The sequence below is a fragment of the Equus asinus genome, chromosome 20 (assembly GCF_041296235.1).
Source record: "Equus asinus isolate D_3611 breed Donkey chromosome 20, EquAss-T2T_v2, whole genome shotgun sequence".
Taxonomy (NCBI): domain Eukaryota; kingdom Metazoa; phylum Chordata; class Mammalia; order Perissodactyla; family Equidae; genus Equus; species Equus asinus.
In genome coordinates this window covers 107,417,901-107,426,022 of record NC_091809.1, presented here as the reverse complement: position 1 = coordinate 107,426,022, position 8,122 = coordinate 107,417,901, and the positions used below count along the sequence as shown (strand labels likewise).

Genomic DNA, 8,122 nt, shown 5'->3' with positions numbered 1-8,122 from the left:
ATTATTCATAGGAGATTTAGCCAGATTGCCGTGAATTTTTTAGGATCTCATTTTACACATTGGTTGAACCATATGAAATTCCATTTGTGTAAATAAGAAAGAGTTAAATCTTAGAAATTGCACATAGTTCAACATGACAGACAAAATGACAGAGGTCTTTTCATGAAGCCATGCCATGATAGCGGCCCTTTTTTCAGGACTTAGCAGGCCTGAATTTAGGCCACTGTATTAATTCTAACATTAATATTCCTTCATTCATCCCACAATATTTATTTAGGGCCTACTATTTGGCAAACATGGTACTGTGGACTTGGGTTAAGCTATTGGACAGGACAAACAATATCTTTACCTTCATCAAATTTACGATCTAGTAGATGACACATAGAATCAATAAAATAAATAAGTAAAATATATGTATAGTATTTTAATCAATATTAAGTACTAAGAACAAAAATATATAGCAGGGAATGAAGATATTTTGTGAGGGAGTAAGGGTTGTAAATTTCAAGTAGTCATTCTGGAAGCTTTCAAGAAAAAACGAAGTCTGGAAGGTCCAAAAATGCAGTCAAGGCAGAGGGAAAAGCAGGAGAATGCCTGATGTGATAAGAGTCAGTATGGCTAGAAGAGGTGAGCCAGAGGGCACATAATGAGTAAGAAGACCAGAAAAACAGTGGTGGCGCCAGATGAGGCAGAGTCTTTTGAATTAGAGCAAGGACTTAAGCTTTTTCTGTAAGTGAAATGGGAAGCCTCAAGAGGTTTGAACAAAGAAGTAACTTCTTATTTCTCTTACAGACTCGCTCTGTCTAGTGAGTTGGGAATAGATTTAGGAGCAGGAGTAGATACTGGAAGACAAACTAGGAGGCTGATGTAGTTACCCAGTGAAATATGATTTACTTGGGGTACAATGTGCTACCGGGTAGGGGATGGAAAGAGATTGGATTCTGGATAAATTCTAAAAGTAGAACTGAAGTATTTCCTGCACTACAGAATATGACTGCAAGTGAAAGAGAGGTATCAGGAGTGATTCCAAGATTTTGGGCTTATTAAAGATTGAAAATAAACAATGGAGAAAATGTCAATGTGACTATTAGTCTATTATTTTAAAGATATTTTTGACGAGGATCAAACTCCTATTTGTGTGATGGGTATTACACTTCTATTATTTTAAAGATATTTTGATGACTATCAAAATCCTTCTCCCTATTAAGGAAGGAGGATAGAGTTGTTATAAATATGATGGAGAAGACTGTGGGAAGAGCAAGTTTGTGGGTAGAAAGAATATCAGATTTTCAGCTGTGGATATACTGCATTTGAGAGGTCAATTAGGTATTGAGTGTCAAGTAGCACATCAATTAGGATTCAATTAGGGAATCAGAACAAATAGAATGATATGCAAGAAGGGGTTTATCATGGAGATTAGACTTCCAAAATTGTTGGAGAATTTTTTGGAAAGCTGTACACTTGCATCTGGTGGTGGTTCTAAAATCACTGTTCAACAGCAGGGTTGGCAGCTGGGGAGGAAGCAGACAGTGAAAGAGAGTTAGCAGTACAAAACGAACCCCAAAACGACATGGAGCAACCTGCAAGGACAAAATGGAATCTGTGAGAACAAACCAGAATGTGTGTCTCTAACCTTGGTGATGAGGATTGGCTTCAGAAGACACTGGATTGCTTTGCTACAGAGAAACATGATGTTCTTGGCCGCAAACCAAAGAAGCTGAAAAGAGAAAATGCAATGGCAGCCAGAAAGGAGTGGATATGGTGACCTTCTTCATTAGCAAGGTGAGCCAGCAAATCAGTGAACATATGTGTGAGCTGCAGCATCAACATTCAGTGCTTAATGGCCATTGCTTTGCTTCCAAATCTCATTTTTACCTGTGGTCAGCCCTAACTTGGAAATATACATGGAAGGCAATTGTAGGAAATATTATCCCAGCTTAGCCAGGTTGACGCAGTACAAAACTACTATAAGTGGGTAGTTACATAGTGTGCGTAGAATGCAGCGAGGAGCAATGGGCTTAAAGTTTACACCTCGATTTATTCCCTTAGGAGTGCTACTCAATGCAAAGCAATTGATTTACATCACCTGAGGTATGCGCGTGGGTAGAAGAGAGAAAAATATCCAAGAATGAAGCCCCAGGGCACTCTAATTTTGGATGTCAAGGATGTGAGGAGCAACTTGCCAAGGACCCTGAGAAGAAACAGTCAGAGTGTAGGGTGAAAATCTAGTCAGGATGGAATCCAGAAAGGTAAGTGAAGCCAGAGTGATTCAAGAAAGAAAAGTGATCATTTCTCTTTTTCCCCTCCATTATTGAATTCCTTCTTTAGGAAAATAGGCTTCATGTTTTCATCCTAATTGTTTACCAAGACACAGTAAAGCGTGTAGGATCGTATTAGTCCTTTTTGTGTCATTAGATGACAGAACCATTTGAAATACATTTTTTCTTTTTACAAATGAGAAAAATGTTTATTAAGGAAACTACAATTAGCCCTTGCTTAGGAGAATTTTGTAGACTAGAGCACAATCTGAAGACAATTACAGTTTCAATCATTAATGCTACATAGCATACTTTGTAACCGGGAAGTTGCTGAAGTTTGTGACCTGCAGATAGAAATGTCTTATTAAAAATGACAATGTTTGGTGGTAACTGTGATAAATTCTTGAGCAGTAGCTCCTTGAAAGAAAGCAGCAATCATGTATGGCTCCGCAGCTTCATATCAGCAAAATTTGCGGACATAATCATCTTTCAGCATTACAGATAAACTGTATTCGTAAAGGAAGCCAGTGAGACAAGACTTTTGTATATTTTCTTCAGCCTGATAGTCAGATACCCCTGGGTGTCTACCGTGTTGTTTATGAAATCTATCAGCAGCCCATAACATTAAGTCCAATACTACCCCATTATCTGGAATCTCCATACTGGAAATGATTTTGTCCTTAGTAATTATGTCCAAACCACATTCTTTAGTTAAGGATCAACATCTTACAACTCGAAGAAAGGAAGAATTGCTGCAGAATAATTTTAACTCTTTCTTTGAAATGGCCTCTGTTGCTGGCCTATGGACTGAGATGTGTTTTCAACATGATTATTCACAGCCAAAGTATCTTTCTTTGCTTTAACACAATAAACGTTTTGCAGTTTTATGTATGCACCCAAATCTAGTCACGTAGGGAGTTGTGCCTCTTTGTCCACAAAGTCCTTTAAGGCATAAGCTAAAAGCTAAAAGAATGGAGTCTGTTGGCTGATATTTATGCAGCAATCCTCATTAAAATATCTTTACTATTGATTGGGATCTGAGCTGTATTTATTGCTGTGTTTATATTTTTAATAGCTTCTTCAAAATTCTCTTCATCTCCTGGAGCCCTCATTTCATTCTTTAGAATCCCTGGTCTGATCAAATCTCTGAAGTCTTCTTTTCCTTTACACACTTTGGGTGTTCATCCATTTGTGTCACTATTCCACTATGCTAAATAGTTACCTATGATCACAATCTACAGTGGTGCTATGGTCTTGTCTTTTCCTGTATAATCCAAACTGTAAGATTGAAAATGTTCTCAGTTCAGAAACGGTTTATCTAGTTGTAGATCTTCTTTGTTTTATCTTGGTGAAATTCTATTACCGGATGTTCTTTTATAATGTTCCTCCTATAGCCAAAAGCCATGTATGTCCCATAGATTAAAAGGGAGATTTGAGAATTCTGGAGGACATCAGCTAAATATAGTAATGTACTTTCAGGGAGCCTAGGTGCAACCACAGCGGTAAATCTACAGGAAGAAGAAAGGTCATTGTTTAGAAGGTTTTCTGAACTTTCCTCCACAGCCTTCCAGATCCATTGTTATTTAATTCCTGTAAGAATTTCATGACAACTTGATCTTGCTTCTTGCTGATACTGCTTCTTTGTAGGAAAAAATAATGTTTCCAACATCTTCTCTGCTGATCTAATTTACATCAATAATTGTAAATGAATCTACACCTGGTAGTACCATTTTTTATGAATTTCAGTTCCTGTGGCTGTTGCGTTTATTAGGCAAACATGAGCAAACTCTGCAGCCTCTTGCCCATGATAACTGCACAACCTTAGCTGCACCCGGAGAACAACCAAGACTCTGCAAAGTGCCACCATCACCTCCTGAAATATTTTTTATCAGAAATCCTTCTCTTTATTTTCCAGCTTTATTGAGATATAATTGACATTTAACATTATATAAGTTTAAGGTTCACGACATGTTGATTTGATACACCTCAATACATTTTTTTTTGTTTTTGAAGAAGATTAGGCCTGAGCTAACATCTGCTGCCAATCCTCCTCTTTTTGCTGAGGAAGACTGACACTGAGCTAACATCTGTGCCCATCTTCCTTTACTGTATATGTGGGATGCTATTACAGCATGGCTTGACAAGTGGTGCATAGGTCTGGTCCATACCCGGTATCCGAACTGGTGAACCCCAGGCTGCTGAAGTGGAATGTGAGAACTTAACCGTTGCGCCACTAGGCCGGCCCCTGAAATACATTTTTAGTATCGTTATATTTTAATGTAGTGCAGGATGAAGTTTAATATAAAAATGGAATTTCACTGTGAACATTTCTTTCCATATGTTGTGGTTCTTTCATTGATGTTGAATGTTACCTTGATATTCGTGTTTACTGAACCCCACAGGTGAGAGAGGAAGTTTGCCAAAGAGTAAGAATAAACTACTTATCTTGAAAAAAAACCTCAATTCTGATTTCATTCTAAGCCCATTTTGCACTAGTACGGAAGGCTCCAGTATAAATTACATAAACTGTGTAAACCTGTACGCTGTCATGTAGTCATGCCAGTCGCTCTTACACAGAGCTGATGTTACACACTGAGTGTCCATTTCCAACTCTCCAGTTTGGTGACTTAACCTCTCTTTCCCTTTTAAAATAGGGATAAACTGTTCTTTGACTTACCTCAATGAGATGATGTGATTATTGATGAGATAACATTTGTGAAACAATCTGGTCATCTCACAAAATAGTTGCCATATGATTTCAAAGCCACCTACTGGATTTTTCCTGTCTGAGGAAAAAACCCATGATATTAGATTATTCCTGTATCTTTACATGGGTTCAGAATGAAAGGAGATTCTTTCCTGAAAAAAGGAATCAAATTATGTATGGTTACTAAAGGTGGCCTGTCTGTCTCAGAAAAATCTCTCATGACTAAACGATGCTTTTATACATGTACACTAGGTATGTCCATCTCTGAAAGATGCAAATTGGTACCTCAAAGACAGAAGACTTGAGAACTGATTCCTGGGAAAGCAGTTCTTTTCCTTGTGAACTGTTTTGTGTAATTACTATTTACTAAGTTCCCCAGATTATAGAATGCAAGCATTTTGGTCTATTTACTACATAAACCTGAATCTGAAAATCCTGCCCCCTCTTCTTCCACCTTTTCTATGTCTTCTTTCTTTATCCTCATTAATTGGCTTTATTTCCAACTGTAATGATCCTCTCACCTTGAATATTGTGATGATCTCCTGTCTGGTCTTCTTGCTTCATTAATTCATTTCTCCCTTACATTCTCCAAATTCATGGCATGTGTGTTCATCTTTGATTTGGTCTCTATTTGTTCTATCAATCCTATACTCTGTCACTTCCCAAATAGAGCTTTTGCACTAGTCATACTGAAAAACATACAGTTTTCTCAAGATGTGATGTGTTTTGCACTCTAGCCTTTGCACATGTGACTTTTGTCTGAAATGCCCTTCCATGGGAGCCACAGTAGAATGTGGCAGTTGGCGTAAGGATTTTGGAGGCTGGATGCTTGTGTTCAAGTCCTGCATCCTCCCTTCCTACCTATTTGACTTTGGGCAATGTTGTTTTTTTGTGTGTGGGGAAGATTGTCCCTGAGCTAACATCCATTGCCAATCTTTCTCTTTTTGCTTGAGGAAGATTGTCCCTGAGCTAACATCTGTGGCAATCTTCCTCCATTTTGTATGCGGGATACCGCCACAGCATGACTTGATGAGTGGTGCATAGGTCTGCGCCCAGGACCCGGATCTGCAAAGCCCGGGCCACCAAAGCAGAGCATGGGAGCTCAACCATTATGCCACTGGCCCAGCCCCATCAGGCAATGTTTTTAACCACTTTGTCCTTCAGTTCCCCATCTTGAAAATGGAATAATAATAATAATAATAATAATAATATCATCTGCCTTAAGGGTTTTTGTGAGGCACAAATCAGGTAATTAATGCATGGAAAGCACTTAGTACTATGCCATGAATGTAGTCAATAACTGGTTCTGTTACCTATTATTATTATATTTTGGCCAATTCCAGCTTATCCCTTGTTTAAGTTCCAACTTATTACTTCTTTTTTTTGTGACGCCTTTTCCACCATGTTTCTTCCTCTACTACTAGGAGAATTAATCACTCCTTTTTTGTGCCAATCTTCTGTATTCTATAGATAATCTTACATTATAGCACTTACAAATGATTGGTATTATATATCTGTCTTGCCTATTGAACTATGAGTCTCTCTTGAAGTTAGGGCCTAGGTTTTATTTACTTTTCTATTCCCACTTTTTATTATAGAACATGTCATAAGATAGATGCTTAATAAATATATTGAATATATGAATTAAAAGTAGAGTCTGGAGAGGTTTGTCAGAAAATATTCCTGGAGGTCCAGTGGGAATTACTGCTCTCTAATTCTGGGGAACGTGTGACGCCTAAAGCTTGATCAGAGAATTATTTTCCTCAAGCATGTGAATGCCCTCTTTTCTAGTATTCTGAAATGAATACTTCATGGAGAAGAGTCATTTTCCTTTCATTTTTACCTTTGGAGAAATTCTTCCCCTGCTTCCAATTAACTGACTTTCTTATTGACTCAAAAAGGTAAAATGATTTGTTCAGCAAAAAGTCCCAGATAGCTTTTGGCAGTTACAGCTCAACACACTGAGGGAGCACAGTAGGCGAGATTTGTGTTGAAATATATCAGATTTTTTTGCACTGTTCGTATAGCCACAATTTTGGAAGCAACATTAATTACTCTTCAGCAATATTTTCTGAACCATATTGATTTCATAATTAAGAATGGGAGAGTAAAGCCTTGGTTTTAATTTTTTTCAACTACTTTGATTCAGACTGGAAATGTGTTCATATATCCATAATTAGATCACAATACATAAATTTCCGTATTAAAATGACAACATTAGTGGATCTCTTGATCTTTTTAAGTAATAGAATTGTGCAAAGACATCAATTTTTAGTTCTCATAGCCAATGCTGCTTGTTTTTTCTGAACTCTTTTCTCTGCTGTCTTTTGTGCATATTGAAAAAAAAATTTTAAATCAGTGCAGATGATGAATAATTTACTTAGAAATTTAGCTTTAGACATTTGGGAGAAGATTGAATTGGATTTTCTAATATTTTGTTATTTGTCCTTGGTGCATAAGTTTGACAAATCATTTTTTTATTATTTGCCTCAACAATATACACTACCCACTACAAACCTACCATATGCGTAAGCGATGAGTATACAGAACTTCTCTGATGGGTTGAAGAAGAGACTTACTTTTTCCTGATAAGCTCTAAGCAACTTTATAAACCTCTTAAATCAAGGACGTAAGGATCTGTTTTCAGCTTCCTGGTTTAACCTCCACTCAGCTTAGTCATTTACCCTCTACAACCACCAATATATCTCTTATTTAATTGATTTCAAAGTGCATTATCAAAATATATTAGCAAATTACAGAGAGGAGGAAGTAATACCTCAGTTTCTGTCCCAGATTATCAAACAGAGCCACAGGATGTAGACGAATTGTACGTACATTCTTAATAGTTAAGTGTTGTAATCTGTGCCGCATAGGGAAGGGATATTTGTTTCCTACAAACAGGATGATGGGCACGTTGAGCTTGTATTCCAGAGTGGTGCTAGATTTGTACTGGTGTATCTGCCTTATCTCCCCAGATCTGTGTAATAATGATGAAACATAATTATGGGCCTGATCCATAAAAATGGATCACTGTTAATGAATTTCTTAAGGTTTTCTGAGTTTTAGCTGATATATTTTCTTAATTTTAATCACCCTTAACCAGCATATTTTCTGTGAGGATTAGAGATAATTTTGTGAAGCCCCTAGCACCAAGCAC

The 8,122-nt window shown here is 37.3% G+C and overlaps 1 pseudogene; it reads right to left on the bottom strand.

Annotated features, from left to right (window-relative positions):
• Window positions 1-2,622: 2,622 nt before the first annotated feature.
• On the bottom strand, window positions 2,623-4,080 carry LOC106836012 (NEDD8-activating enzyme E1 regulatory subunit pseudogene; annotated as a pseudogene).
• Window positions 4,081-8,122: the final 4,042 nt, after the last annotated feature.